This window comes from Polistes fuscatus, unplaced genomic scaffold, assembly GCF_010416935.1.
Source record: "Polistes fuscatus isolate 324 unplaced genomic scaffold, CU_Pfus_HIC Scaffold10, whole genome shotgun sequence".
Lineage (NCBI taxonomy): Eukaryota > Metazoa > Arthropoda > Insecta > Hymenoptera > Vespidae > Polistes > Polistes fuscatus.
The window spans coordinates 3607056-3623680 of record NW_025112998.1 but is presented as its reverse complement, the minus strand read 5'-3'; the positions used below and the strand labels follow the sequence as shown (position 1 = coordinate 3623680).

The 16625-nt window shown below is 32.4% G+C and overlaps 1 protein-coding gene across 2 annotated transcripts in view; it reads right to left on the bottom strand.

Moving 5' to 3' along the window:
* Nucleotides 1–16625, bottom strand: part of LOC122523916 (heparan sulfate glucosamine 3-O-sulfotransferase 1) — a 62404-nt gene that overhangs the window by 28145 nt on the left and 17634 nt on the right. Inside the window, exon 1 of one of the 2 annotated variants that reach the window (XM_043645903.1) lies at nt 8819–8956. The exons of the other annotated variant lie outside the window; for it this stretch is intronic. The gene's annotated coding sequence lies outside the window, so the exon portion shown is untranslated. Of the gene's footprint in view, nt 1–8818; nt 8957–16625 lie in introns of those variants that run through there. 2 annotated transcript variants of the gene reach the window in all.

Genomic DNA, 16625 nt, shown 5'->3' with positions numbered 1-16625 from the left:
ACGTACTAGATACATCTATATACGCATACATATATGCATTTAAGTACATGCACGAAGATTTCGAATTTTAATGATGTATGAAAAAGGGTCGTAACAGTTTAGTTGTCCTGGTAAGTCAATGATTATGTTACTGCTTAGAATTATGATGATGATGATGACGACGATGACAACGACGATGATGACAATGATGATGATGATTTAGACTAGGGCTTTGCAAACTTTCCCCCTTGCAAACCCCTTTCATTCAACCAAACATTTATGTGACCCTGAATAAAGAAAACTACCATAAACTCTCAGACATATTAAACGCGTATTGTCGTCAAACGTTTCAAAAGAATTTTCGGTCATTGTCCGTTCAAGATTTTGTTTACTTTTATTCGAATGTCTGCGAGCCCATATTCCGTCGCAAGTTACACTTCATGAAATTCCGTTTATTTGAAGCTTAATCCTTCGTTTATAATTCTAAAACTAAAATAAACTTGGTGTACTTCGTAATGAGAAATTAAACGAATTAATTTAAGTACATACATAGGATGTATGTACGTATGTATGGTGTGTATGTGTAAATGTATATACCATGTCGTTCATAAAACCGACCCCTAAGTCATTTTATTTCTCTTCCGAGTAAACGAGGACTCGCGTGTCGACACGTTGATCTCATTGGGGGGTGATGTAATTATGTACACTGTCTTTCTCTCTCTTACATTTACATACACCCAACCCACGTAAAAACATCAACGAGACTTTATTTTCCCTGAAAAAAGGAAAAAATAAATATGGTATAAAGATCATAAGCAGACAGATAGAAAAGATAATATCAAACTCTAATCACTCGTGTATATCCGGCTTATTAAAATCTTGTTTACTTTTGTTATAATGAAAAATAAATTCATATAAATAATTCATCAGATGTTACTAATATTAAACCCAATAACTACCGATGTCACTGTGTGTTGACTAATTGAGAATAGTTAGTTAAGTTAAACATGAACAATAACTATCTCAAAAAGTAGAAGAAATAATTGTTGAGTTGAAATAAAGTATGCGAAGGATTAGATTAATAGTACAGATAACGTATGAAAAGATACTGAATTGAATTGGTTAGCAGAATACAATTTGACAATATTTGTCTAGTAAAAAAAGAAAAGTAAGATAAATTGATAGTAGACATTTTGCAATACGTAGGATCACAATAGGATTACTTTTTAAGTTAACTTTTGAGTGAACTGTATAGGATAAGAATGACAGGTCGAGATCAAAACCTAAGTATGATAAACGGATTAAAGTAGGTGTAGGCTACAGTAGTTATGTAAAGATGAAAAGGTTAACCCAGGATAAAGTAGCGAAGAGAACAGCTACATCAAACACCAGACTGTGGACTAATGACTCTAACCAACCAACACCAATGTTGCTTTATATTAACGTAGATATGAGGTTAAATGCATAGTTAAAGGTAACGAAACACCACCGTAGAATCGTTGAACATACAGGTAGTCGTAGTTGTAATACTTGCTAATACAACAGTAGACCCAACTATTACAGGCAACTACAGCGTACTAGGAAAAGTGTTAAAGCATCGTTACTTCATTTACTGGCTATTTGAAAATACGCAAATGACGATTATTACGCATATATTCTCTTCTTATACCTTCTGACTTCGGACAAGAACCTATTACGATTCATAAAACATGTTTACGAGAGACTCGTACCATAGTCCTTTCCTTTTTTGAGTTCGCAGGTGTCTGCTACTTGTGCGTGAAACTTTAAACCAATGGATATAAGTCGGATAAGTTGGTAAGATGAAAAAACACGAAGGAAAAGGGAAAAAACAAGTAATAGAAAAAAGAAAAAAGGGAGGAAATGCATAAAAGCTGAAGGCAGATCAATACTGTGAAACTTGCTGGGAAACACATTTCGCAAATAGCATCCTTTTATATTATTTTTTTTCTCTTTTTTTCTTTAGAAAAATGAGAAGTTGAAAGAAAATGTTTGAAGAAAATAAAAAAGGAAACAAGTATGGAAAGAAATAAAATAAGAATTATAATGTTTGAAATCGTTTTCTTGTCCTGAATTTTCTATCAAAAGGATGGATTTTTGACGTCGACGTTTTGCGAATATACTAAAGGAAACTTTTGATTGGTTGTACGATGAACTCTTGTAAAATTGCATAGGACGATTATAAAACGCTATGTTATTAACTTTGTAATCATTGTTGGAGGCCAGATTCGTTCGTACACTTTGTAAGTTGATCGGAGCAAGCACGATAGAGGAAGAGAGACAAGAACACTACTACTTCTGCTACTACTACTACTACTCTTACTGCTGCTATTCTTACACTAACTACTCCTACTCTTCTACTACTACTATTACTACTCCTATTACTGCACTACTACAAGCATCATTACTACTACTACTGCTACTACTACTATCTTGAAGACACATGGAATATTTACGTGGCCTTCTAATAGCGGACGAGGTGTATTACGCGATAAAATGATGCCACTAAATTACCGAACTTCCACAGTCCAGACAATCGCCATTTTCAAAAGCGATTCGATCTCGACCAATCAGAATACAAGACGCTAACAAAAACCACCTTACGTTATTTCAGACATACAGGGCGCGTCAAAAGTTTAGTTATAAAAAGTTAGGTTATTTTTTCAAACTTCTTAACCTAATTTTATTTTTTATTTTCAATTGAAACTAAAATTCGAATGAACTAATATGAACAAATGTAAATGACAATTGGATAATTAATGTATGGAAAATAAATTTCGATAGATTCTTAAGTAAAAATTATGTTCATAGTACTGAAGCAAAGAAGTAACCGTATTCAAAGATGGAGACCACCAAACGAAAAATAATATCGTGAAAGTTAACTTCCTTTTTAAATCTTATCTGAAAGAGAATACATTACTTCTAAAGATATTTTTCTAAAATGTTTGAAACAAAATCAGATCGCGGAGCAACCCGCTTTGAATATATTCAAAAATATATTCCACAAAGTATTTTTCTATCGTTCGGATCGCTTTCATCGCGATTTATAATCTATCGCGAACGTGTCCTCGAGACTCTAGTGGTATTGATTTTCAACTCTGCTGGACTTTAATATTCCGAAGAAGAACGTAGCTTGCGTTCCCGAGAGAGGCTTGTCTTGAAAAAAAGAAGAGAAAGAGAACATCGAATGGAATGGAAAAGAAAATTACGCGAGCCTTTCATTCAAGTGGCACAATCCGTATAATTTTCATTTAAAACAACACGATATATTGCATTTACTGTTTTTATTATTTTTTTTTTATTTTTAAATAAAATAAAATACTGTATTAACATAGCTAACGCGCATTTAAAAAACAACAAAAATACCCTTTTTATATGTATCTGACTGTTCGTGTACGTTACCCGCATTAGTTAGCAGTTAATGAGTAAAACTCTTTGTTAAAAACAAGAAGAAAAACAAAATGGCAGCTTAATGCGAAAGTTCGTACAACGTAAAAATATAAAACAAATGGAAAAACATTCTGGAAAGAAAAAATACAACTTTTATAATGAAATGCGAAACGACTTTAGTTTAAACTATCTAATGTTATAATTTTTAACGAAGAGAAATGAGAGAGAAAGTTTATTTTTCTTTCCCTCTCTCTTTCTCTCTTTCTCTCACTATGTTTTTCGTCAACTTTTTAGCGCCATATTGGATTTTTTTAAATACAGAGTATTAAGACCCTAAATTCCCTAAAGGATTTTTTTAAATCTATTATCGCTTTCCAGAACGTTCTAAACTAATTTATTTGTTATGTTTTTAAAACTGAATTCTTGCAAAATCTAATTTATTCAAATAATCAGACACCTAACCTATAAATCTTGAAATACGAATTGGAATTTATTACTTATTTTTTCTTTTCCTCGTTTAATCAAGTAAACAAAGTAAAGAAAGTAAAATAGCGGGGTAGATGTTAGAGTAAAATTAGAAAGAAGAAATGGTTGTCGACAGGAAAGAGAGGAGAGTCGATTTTTCAATTTCGGATGAATTCAAAGGTAAGTTAGTAGGTGGGAGATGTATAGGATAGTAGATGGCGTTGCGAGCTGTTCACGCGGATGGGCTTTTGGGAATTCAAAGAGGCTTGCATGGAATGGAAAAAGGAAAATTCCGAAAGAAGAGTAGAAAAGAGAGAGAGGGAGAGGGAGAAAGGGAAAGAGAAAGAGAAGAGAGTGAAAGAGAAAAAGAAAAGTTGGAAACCGTGGAAACGAAAGCACGCTCTTGTTCTTGAAACCCGTTAATTCCTCTCAAAGGTGTGATTGGCCTGGATGCAAGCCACGATCTAGAATGGCGTGGCTTCACAGCAGCTCTGAAGGTTTCTGGTTAGAGATGGTCAGGCCATCAGCAGTGCCAAGCGCTACTGACGATCGACCTCTTCCAAATTTTCTTTATCTTCATTTTCATTCTATCCAAGATAAAAATAATAATATCTACAAACTTTTATCTTCAATAATTTGTGTATGTATAATGAAAAAATTATTTATGGAAAATTTAAAAATGCTTCGGGACTTAATCCTAATTAAAACAAAAAATATATTAAACATTATAAAACAATAATAATTTTACTAACCAAAACAAACATTACACAAAAAGATATTAAATTTCTGTATTTTTTTAATCATTAAATATAAAATATGATCCCTAAAATTCTTAGATAATATTCAAATACATTTTTGTACAAAAATTTTCAAACTAAAAACTCTAAGAACTTTATCCTAACTCTGTTTATTTCGCGAACAAAATTTTCACAATCAACAAAGTAAAAGAGACAAAATATTGGATCACCAAGAGACATGGAAAAGTTCGTTAACACATAATTAAAATAATATTCACGGTTGGAAATAAAACTAACGACAGATACATATAATTTCAAAAGATTTTCAACAGTTTCTCGAATCCGCGATTTTCGCAAAGCACAAGAAGAAGAAAAAGAAGTTGCCATCTTATCCTTAGTAGATAACTATGTATATACATATCTGTGTAACTGTATCGAGTCAAGGAAGTGCCGTTAACCGTTTCTTCCATCTCTTCTCTGTTTCTAAGGTTATCTCGTTAGTTGTGAAAAAGATGAGGCAATCCGCGTCTCGGTCCGAAAAGAAACGAGTGCCTTGAAGCGGCTTAATTAGATAAAAAAGAAAAGCGAAAAAGATAGAAAGAGAAGGGGAGAAGAAACACCCCCGTACACACACATAAAATGAAAGAAAGAAAAAAAAGCTTAATTACATAAAAAAGAACACCCTGTACTCTCGAGGTTGTATACTCGAAATACCAAACAGATATTTATTATAATAGTACAGGGTGTGCTAAAAGTTCCTAACTGATTTTTAAAATCAATTATCCATTATCGAAACTTTCGTAGGCTTCTATTATGTTGTTCGAAAAGTAATTTCGTATTAAGCACAGACATTTCGTTAGTCGCGTTTATCAATACCTAATCATACTCTTAAACTTCAAAATCATTTTACGTTTTAGCGAGAGACATTTCAGACGTGATTTAGAACTTTCTTGTATTTCGATTTGTCAAGTATTTATTTTTCATTGTATTCCGTTGTTTTATTACCGCAAGGGGAAATACACGGTGCAAGGGAGAACAAAATAAAGTACAGTTTACGTAGAGGGTTTGCTAAACGAAGGACACGGTCAAAATTGGTTTTCGAAATTTCAATTAGAAAGATGCACCACGTTTGGGTCGTTCAATTTGAAGGAAATGGGGGCAAGATAAACTCGCTGGTTGAAACGAATTGTTAGATAACAACATGAGAAATAGCTGATAAGTTGAATTCATCAAATTCGAAGAATTTCGATCATTCAAAATGTCTTGAATTCTAAATACGATAAATTCTTTTTTTATTTACAATCATAAAAACGGTATAACTAATTAGACTCACATTATAATCTATTAATCTTGAGCTTATTATTTTATCATCTAGGAACAAAATTTGCATAAAAAGATTTAATGAAAAGTAATTGTTTTTTAAAATCAGGTTAACTTGTTAACTGCAACGTAAATCACCTGTGATCGGCGTTGCTATTTTAATTAATATTTGATCTTAGAATCGTTGAATTTACGATAAAACGTGTCAAATTTACGGGACAATCAATTAGTAACAATTAAAAATAAACATTGAAGAATTTTTAGGCCATGTAGGAGTTTTTAATCCACCCTGTATGCCTCTTGTTCTCTGCTTTTCTCTCATTCTCTCTCTTTCTATCTCTCTCTTTTTCCGCGTATTTGTGCATAATGCGTGCGTTTCTGTAAATAAATAACTAGTTTGTGTAATCAGTATTCCGAATCCGAAATACCGTCGTTAATAATGACACCATGCGGGACCGATAAGGATACAGTAGGATTAATTTGCATCTCGTTATATCGATCGTTATCTCTATACCAACGATACATCGTGTATGTGTATAAATTTATACGAATATACGTACGTATAACCATATGTGCGCGCGTGTGTATGTGTATATCCGATGAACGAAGATTAAAAAAAAAAATGTAGGTAAATAAAAAAAAAAACAAGTATCGATTACCAATAATCGTATAAAATTTGTTCGTTTTGTTATACACGTTTTTAATCGTTGATTAATAAGAACCCATCTCAAGCGTTACAAGGATCAATTTACATACATCTTGTAATAAAAAAAGAAATATCGATATTACATTACACAGATATTTCGTTCAAATATATGCTATTTATTTTCCTTTTATCTTTCTACAAAATATTCGTGTTCGAAGATAGATATATTTTATTTATCATTTGCTGTCTTTTTTTAATTGTAAATTTAATTTTAATTTTTTCTTTACATTTGAACTTATTTATATTTTATATAATTTTTTTTAAATTCGGATATATAAAATAAAACTGAACGCAAATACACACACACACACACACATATATATTTTTCTATTATTTTCATGTTATTAAAAATTAATTATCATAAAAATATTGATTTGAATTTTCAACAGAATTAAAAAATCCAAAACAACTATCCTAATTTAATTAACCGAAATTTGTTTTATTTTCTATCCCCGATAATGCTACACTTAGGGTTTCTAAAAATATAAACGCGTTCCTGGCACAAGGAATTTAAGGATGTCCTTTTCCTAGGAGTAGAAGGAGGAATCTAGTCGGCAAAGCTAAATTTGGAGCTATGAAAGTTTGAAACAATTTGCACGAGAGAATGGCCAAGGAATGTGGGTAAGGATCCAAAGGGGGACGGTTGTGGGGTATAGAGGAAGAAGGTCTATTATTGCACATTTAACTCGACAAATAGGTACTGCGGAAATTACTTGAGAGCTCATAGAAACTCCCATTTCTCGCGCTATTGCAACCGGTATCGCTTGCATTCTCTCTCTCTCTTTCTCTCTCTCTTTCTCTTTCTCTTTTTCCCTCTCACTTCATTCCAACCCAAATTTCTTGTACGAACGACAACCCTTCCTAAGATTCACCTTTAAGAATTTCATTTTCCCTTTCCCTCTTTAATTCTCATTCTATTCTAATCAATTACAACTCACAATTAAACGTTTACGTGACTTTTAATCAATGAAAACTAGATCCCAATCGAAATTCTCACGTGAGAATCTAGTCGATTAAAAGTAATCTAGTAGGATCGATATCGTCACGTGACATTTGGCTGATCGAATCGATCGCGATTTAAAAGTCACGTGACCAACACAATCGTTCACAATCATAGTGACAAAAAATTCGAAATAATACGCGAAAGTTTTTTGTATATCCCATTTTTATCGTTCAAAGTTTAAAAACGAATGATCGAACTTCTGAAATATAAAGAAAAAAAGATTTTATTCTTTATTTTGTTTCTTTTATCTTTTACTGCGGCAAAAGTAGTAAAACAAAACGATTGGCTTATCGCATATATATACGAATCGATCTTTTACTCCCGTTTGAAGTATCTTTATAGTATTGGTAGTATTACGAATTGCTAACTGAACAGAGCCAGCCAAACCCATCTAAGAAAACGAACGTTCTTGGCAGATTGTTTTACAATTGTATCTGTGCATGTATGATATGTGGGTGTGCTGTGTAATCCGCCATGTTTTCGTCCATCTTGCTTTTCCTAACCTCACTACAGACGATTTCAAAAATCATTTAAGAACTTTTTAACCATTTAGAAACATTTGACTCAAATACCTGCATTGTTTCTAATTTTTTTCGTTATAAATGCTGAATCACCTTAAACAATTTTCTATAAAAATATCAACCTTGAATTTCGTTTCCATATATATGTGTGCGTGTGTGTGTGAGTATTCACATACGTATTGTATTAAATTAAATGTTAATTGTTTCGCGCTTTTAACTTACGTTCGCATACACTTATCAGCTCTCTGACATATTTTATAATTAATATTCTGGTGTTGAGTAGGACAGGGGTGAGGAGAGGTATGCAAGAATTTGCTATTACATGCTTGAAATGTCAAGTCCGACTCGACAGAGGACCACTGCGAAAGGTTAATAAAGAGGTTACTCGTTTTGAGAAAGAAAGAGAAAGAAATAAAGAAATAAAAAAGAAATAAAAAGAGAGAGAGAGGAAACTGTTTGAACCAAGGAGATAGAAGAAGAGATCAAACAAAAATTAAAATAAAAAAAAAAGTGTTAGAGATAGAGAAAGGAACGAAAGAACTCAAAGAAGAGAGGGAAGATGATGATGAAGAAGGAGAATAAGATAAAAGAAAAATGAAAAAACGAGTTAGCTAGCGTGGAAAGAGAGAAAGAGAAGAAGAATAAAGGAAGGAAGTGAACTCTCGTGCGAAACTCTTACCTCCCGTCGTCATCCTTGAAAATGGCGGTCCTTTTAAGGCGTAGCTGGAGATAGGAACGCCATGCGACTTTTTCTTTTTCTTTTTCTTCCCCTTTCTCTCTCTCTCCCTCCCTCTCTCTCTCTCTCCTTCTCTCTCTTTCTCCTTCTCTCTCTTTCTCCCTTTCTCTCTCTCTTTTTTTTTTCCTTCTGTAATCATATGCAAAATTTTTCCTTTATTATAAAAGAAGAGATAGCTTTGTGCGAGAAGGATAGACTGAGAAAGTGAGTAAGATTATCAATTATATTAAGACTTTACTTTTTTATAAGAATATAAAAGAGATATATGAAAGTTCTTTTAGTTAAACTTTGTCCTATGACGAACAAAAAAATTCAACGATCAAAGAGACACTTTTATTATATATTATCATTATTATTATTATTTATGATCATGTTATTTATATGCAAATATATAATATATAATATAATATAATAAATATAAATTCGAATTTGTGAGATAAATTGTTTAACTTTTTAATTAATTTTCATTTTAATGAGGTATCGGTAGAAAAATATATTTCTAGTATATTTTGAATTATAATATTATCCTTAATCCTTGCGTTACTAATCGACCCATATAAGGGTCTTTCATGCAACTATATAACGAATTTATATGCAATAACGGAAGGTTTAAACAAACAATTAATAACAAATATTAAATATTATAATAAATTATATGATGTATATACCATGTTATTAAAATTCTATCATTTGTTTTTTTTTTATTTCTTTTTTTGCTTTTAATTTCACCTCCCCTCCACCCCATTTGCTTTCACGATATAATCATTTTAACGATAATTCAGCAAACTTATTTTCACGGTAAAGAAACATCAACGATCTATATAATAGTGGAAAAAAGTAGCAGATGATTAGGCGTTTCAAGTATGGGACGATGCCGTGCGTATCTTCGAAGGAATCGTGCGGACGTTGGGTGATCAATATCGCATCATTCATCGTCGTGTGCTTAGCGTGACGAGACTGAATGAGAAATTTGACGGACCGTTTTGCGCACGTCGCGTGATTTTCCTTAACCTCTTTTAGCACGTTCACTTTGCGAGTTAATACGTAACTAGTTGCCTTAGAAATTTTCTACAAACTCATAAAAAAAAAAAAAAAAAAAAAGGATGAAAAAGAAGCTTAAATTTTTAGCATCGAATCTAACATTATTTTCTTATTATCAATGTATCTTTAAAGAAAGAAAAAACATGTATTCTCTTAACAATTAATATTAATTAATATTAGTAAAATACATTTTAGCGTTCGATATACCTTAAATAATTGTTAATTAATCGAAATAAATGTTTATTGTAATTTAAAAACACGGAATATAATTTCTACCTATTGTCCTCTTCGAAATCCATCGTTAAACTGGCTCATTATCATCTAAACAAATGTACTATTGTTTAAACATTACTTAATTATACCTCGCGTATATTATATCTTATTTAAACAATAATAAATATATTTTTAAGGTATAAGGGGGGGGCGTTTCATATATACTATTTTCGTTAATTCACTTATTATAAATAATCCTTTGAAGTAAAACTCATTAAATATGTAATAAATGTAATTTAACGTATTTACTTTTAAATTGTTTTCATTCTAAATACACTTTATATTAATAATTTTCAAGAAAAATTCAAATAAGCATAACTGTGTACGATTTCAACTAATACCCACTGTATATATAAATATATATCTTAACCGCTTATCGTAAAGCGAGCTCTCTATCATGGAATATACGAGAAATCAGCCACACTGGGGAGGTCCGAAACTATTTGGCCTAGGTTTATCACGATACACACAAGAGAATATATATTCTAGACGTACCTTCTTCCAATAGCTAGATAGCTACCTACCTAGATAGATAGATACATAGGTAGATACTAACCAAGTAAAGTCGAATTCTCTGCTACCAATTTTCTCTTAACCTCTCTCTCTCCCTCTCTCTCTCTCTCTCATTTCTTTCCTTTCTTTATCCTAGAGAAAAAGAGAAAGAAATAAAGATAGGTTAAAAGATACAAATGCTGAAGTGGTAGTCTAAGAAACCGATTGGATAGAACTAGGTCTCTATAGAACAGTGCTGTCTAATTTCTGCTCAATGACTGTGAAAGTTTAAGTAATACTTTATAAAAGAAACACGTTATTATTATATAATAAACAATTACATTTAAATATTAAATACAATTGTAAAAAATAAATCGACTGTTTACGAAAAATTCACTTTTGATTTCACAATGAAATAATAGAAAACGATGAAAAAAAAAGAATTTAATTTGTTGTACTAAGGATAATAATTAATAATAATGAATAATTATAAATAATTAATTTAAAAATCGATTTTATTATTAGGTCAACGATGAAATATTAAAAGGAATAATATTCTTACGAAACACGGATCGAATCCGACTTGTTCACCGTAAGACGACTGAGCTGTGACTGTCTCGAGTGTTTAAAAACAAAAAGTAAACATACATATGTATAGAAATAGGCAATAACGGTTCGATCTTGAAAAGATCAGTGACTGTTTCCGAGATGTGTTTTCTTTTTTCTCCTCACGACGATTCGACATAAATTGTTCAAATGAATTTATTGCTTTATCGAATAAATCTGTTTTTTTTTTTAATATTTTAATTATAAAACACGAATGATAAAGAATCAACGATTATTTAAAAGATTTTCCTATTTATTTTCCTAAATTTAACAAACCCCCATGACATCGTAGCAATCATTTTTATAATTTTGCTATATAAAACGGGTATCTTTTCATTCCAATCATTTATTTAATTTGACATAAATATTTGTTTATAAAAGAAATTTATTTGCTTCGTGGGCCGCCAGTTGGACAGCTCTGATATAGAAAGAAAATAAGAAAAGAAAATATGTGTATACATATATGCTTTAGGGCATGGCTTATTCCTCGAAGTAACACACTCGAGGGAGTTCCACACACGGTCTAAAGAGCTATCATGGATGTAGATGCGGAAGATTGGAAAAGGTGGTATGCACAATTTCGCGTGAAACGGGTCAAGGGTGATTAAGGAGCCCTCGTGCGCGTTGGAATGGAGGTCAATGGGATTCGCCCTAGCTCTCGCTTGTCTGAAAGAGTCTCGAAGAAATCTAACCCTTTCCCAAACCCACCCCCATTCCACCATCGTCGCCGCCCAACTACTCCATCACTTGCAATCGAGAAATATCTTATCTTTTGTCTTTCACTTTCTATCCGTTCTTTGTATTCTCTTTGATAATTCCGAGAAGGTCTGAAAGATAATTGAAAGAAAAAGATTAGGGAGAAGTTATTCGTTGATACGGCCGCCATGTCGGGAGTTCGTTCATTTCTATAATTACAAATTTACATGATTTTTCATTTAAATAATCATGATCTTAATCAATAATCGCTATCTTAATATGTCCATCTTATACTGATACAATATTTAAATGATATAAACGTTTAACCTTATTGAAATAATTTTAATAACAGTATGGTAGCCATCTTGATACGTCCATTTTGTTGACACTGTAATTACTGTAGACAGCGCCATCTTGATACGTCCACTTTGTAAACGCCATATTTCAACGATACAATCATTAATAAAGTAATTTGTGAAGAGAAAAAAATGCAATACACATATATATGTTATTTTTTTTCTTATAATATTTTATCTCAGTTGGTTATAGATTAATGTCAGAAAAAGAGGAAGACATGTATTGACTAGGAGACATCGATAAAAACCTTCGAGAAATTCTTTGATTATTCGTAATAATGTCCTTAGAGAGCACATTAAGAATCACAAGGGAAATTGAGTTTGTGGATTGCGCCTGGCAAATAATCTGTCTTCTTCTAACCTTCTTTTATCCTAAGTCGATGTTGTTAAATATAATATAGTACTTTTTCACGATCTCGCGTGCTTGCTAACCTCTCTTCTCACTCTCACTCTCTCTCTCTCTCTCTCTCTCTTCTCTCTCTGTGTTCTACTATCTTTCTGTTTTTTTTTATTTTTATTTCGTTCTAGGGTCATAATTTACTTTTAAACTCATTAGTCACGTAACTCGAAATTGTTCGAGAACGAAAGCCGGGAAATTTGAAACGTCAAATATTAATTCGCCAATAAAAAGGACTAATTCGTTTGCATTAGAAGTAGCGTTGCTATTACTAACTACGATTATAAATCGTCTATATTCGGCCAAAAGTCACTAACTACACACTTTTGGCCCAAAATGATTTATGTATTAGGTTATATAGAATAAAATTTCATAAACAGTCCAGGAAAAGTGATCCTTGATTCATATAAAGCGCATCAATAGTAATGTGGTATTAACATAAATCATATTTTTGTCAAACCTGATTTTGCTTAATAAAAATTAGTTTGACGAGCAATAATTTAAGAATGTTAGTTAGTTTTTTTATGTCTTAACAGAAACGAAATAATAGTTCGGATTTATATCTAACGTTTGATAAGATATCGTCAACTTTATATCGGAAAATAAAATATCAAATATTATACATATTTATGATAGCGATCAAAAATAAGCTACTTCGATCTATGAAATTATTCAATGGAAAATACTATACTCTCAGAACACGTTTTACGTTTTCGCGACAGCTTGAAATGCATTACTCGTAGTTTGTAGATTGAGTAACACGGTGTCGATCGATCGCAAATCTCTGACATGCATTCGCGAAGAATGATTCATGAAATACCTTTTTATAGAACCAGGGAGAACGAGAGAGACCTTCAGAACATATGCTTTACTTTTTTCCCAGATCACAATCGATACATTCGAAATACACTAATATCTACAATCTGACTTTTAGCTATTCTCTGAAAGTTAATTTGATCAAACTGTAAAGTTACCTACGGTGACAGATTTACTTGATTTGATCTAACAAATGAACCCTAACTTATAAATTGGATCATAAATTTTGACAAATTCCATAGTTCAAATGTATCCAAAGCCAATCAAAACTTCAAATAATAGTTATGATTGTATTGTCTTTTATTACTATCTCATTTACAAAAGTTTTTCTACAAACATCTTCTCACACATATCATGCAGTCAATAGCACACGGTTTTTTTTTCGACCGGATCACCCACCATCCCATGTACTAAACCTTGCCCATAGTTACTTGATTTTAGTAATCTGACAAGAACGTGATTTTTCAACGTGGTTAAGCCGTTGACTTATTGTTAGTTATAATTGTATCGATATTTATAAAAAGAAAAGATTCATTTTTCATTCATAAAGAAAAATTTCAAATAAATGTCTGTAATATTTTGTATAAGAGAATTACAAGGAATCTAGGAGAAGTTGGATGAAATTTATTAGAATCTGACGGAGTTAAAAGGAGTGAATTTATCGTCACTGTAGTAGATATACCCAACGTAGCAATTCGATTTTACAGAAACGTAGTTACGCCACGGACTGTCCCCGAAATTTCCGGCAATATCTTTCCCTGGAGACCTTGAGGCTAGGTTACCTACCTACCTATCTACCTACCCAGCTAGCTACCCAGCTAGCTAGTTGACTAGGTTGCAAGCAAGTAAGGGGAAAAGACAAGAAGGAACTTAAACGCGAGAGCCCCATGGTTTTCCCGAGTTTCTGCTCCTACTCTACCATAACTGCAAAAAGGACGGAGGAAGGTATCGCGTTGGTTGATGTTCTGCTCCGTCACAGTTCAACATCTATTTGAATTTCCTTCAAGATTTATCGACCGAGTCCGAGTCCTTGTCTCTGAGAATAGTACAGACTGGGTCAAAAGTTCTTACCCGGGAGAAGGAATAAATTCTTAGATAATTTCCTAATTCTTCTAAATTCCTAGACTTGTAGTTTTACAAATTGAAACCGAACAAAAACTAACGTTAAAAAATTTCTAAATAGACCTAAATTGATTTCCAAACTTTGCCTAGGTTCTTTTAACCCACTAAGAAACTTTTATTATGATCTTTAAGTAATTTCTTTTTGTTCTCATAACTGTGGTAAGATATGAAAAATAATTTATGAAAGTATACTTACGCATACTTTTATTATATATGTATACACACCCACACATACACATACGCATACACACGTACACGGATGATCCCCAGGCATGATTAAAAAAGGGAACTACCGGAGGGACGATAAAACGCAAAAATACTCTTTTCTCTTTGAAGGGAAACTGAAGTAGAATGATAGCTCCTTGGTTGTCATAAGAGGAACTCTGAAGGTACGATCGATAACAATCTCGTGCTTGGATATGATAAGCGATAAGATGGCAAAGAGGAGCCCCAAAGATACCAAATTTATACGCACGTTGTTCGTGATTGATGGCTGCATTACGCGATATTCCGATATTCTTACGTCGAATCCTTTTGTTGTAGTCATGATGAATTGCGCCTTTCAAAATTACTTCGATCGTTTGTAAAAAAAAAAAAAAAAAAAAGAAAAGAAAAAAAATTATATGAAGATGACGATAAGAAGATGAAGATAAGAAGAAAAAGAAGAAAGGGGGAGGATGAATAGAAGTTTAATAAACAATTTTATTCCAAATGTGATCGAACGAAATGATAAGAAATAAATCAGACACCCCGTATGCATCCAACTCAATATTTACCGAGGCAAACGTTTAAAACAATGAACAACGAGCTGTTATGAGTCCTTAAATAAAATATTAACAATAATCCGTGTTCTCCCTATGCAGTCGCCATTTTGAAACGCTCTCGAAATAATGGTTGCCCATCGTGCTTCCTGTAAGGTTCCGTCATAAAAGTAATTTGGAAAATTCGTGCAATCGTTCTAATAAATGTACACAATTTGCTAAAAACGTTTCGAGCCAACCTTCCCCTCTGCCTCCCCCTCGCCATTCCATCACCACCTCATCCTACCACGACTTTCTTCTGAATTATTTTGTAACTGATAACGATGAGTATCGTTGCTATCTCTCTCTCTCTTTTATTCTAAGTGTATGCGTGTCGGTAAGAGTAAAAAATAATTTTCTCGTTTTACTCATTTCCAACGTAAAATAATGTCTCTGTGAAACAATAACGGAAGAAGCTTAGGAAGATAATGTTCATCCGAGTAAATGATTTAAATAAAAAATAAAAAACAAAAAACAAAAAAAAGAGGAAAATAAATATTAAGTATATACCTATTGAAAAAATGTTATCCATTTATAGTACGTTTCGAACAATTAAGTTTCTACAACTGTACATAAGGGCACCGTGTATAAAAGAAAGAGAAACTAAACCAAGCGTATTTGAATCATAATTCAAACAAGTAGCCGAGTCGAAATGTAGTGGAATAGAACTAGAGAAAAATTTATTATGAAACGAGGAAAGATAAACCCCTCCTCATACCCGCTCAACCCTTATATATATCCCTTTCCCTTCTTGCCACGAAATTCGATTCGAATATTCAGGAATGCTCACCCCCCTCTCCTTTCATCCTCTGCCCTCTTTCTTTCCATCGAATAGAGCACAGACTTTCAGCTGTATTCTGACGAAATACAATCGCTAAAAAAAGAAAATTCAACCCTTGAGAATTTCATTCCAACCCTCCGATACTAAAACCACTACCAATACATAAGTTTACCCTCAAACTGGTATACACACACATATACCAGAAAAGAGAAGTAACATCTTACGGGAAATATCACGCCATATTTTATCCGTAAATCTTATACCATAACCAGACGCGACTCATCGTAGAAATTTTCTTTTCTCTCTCTCTCTCTTCATAGTGTGATCATCATCCACCTAACAGACATATACTCACATACGCCTATATATA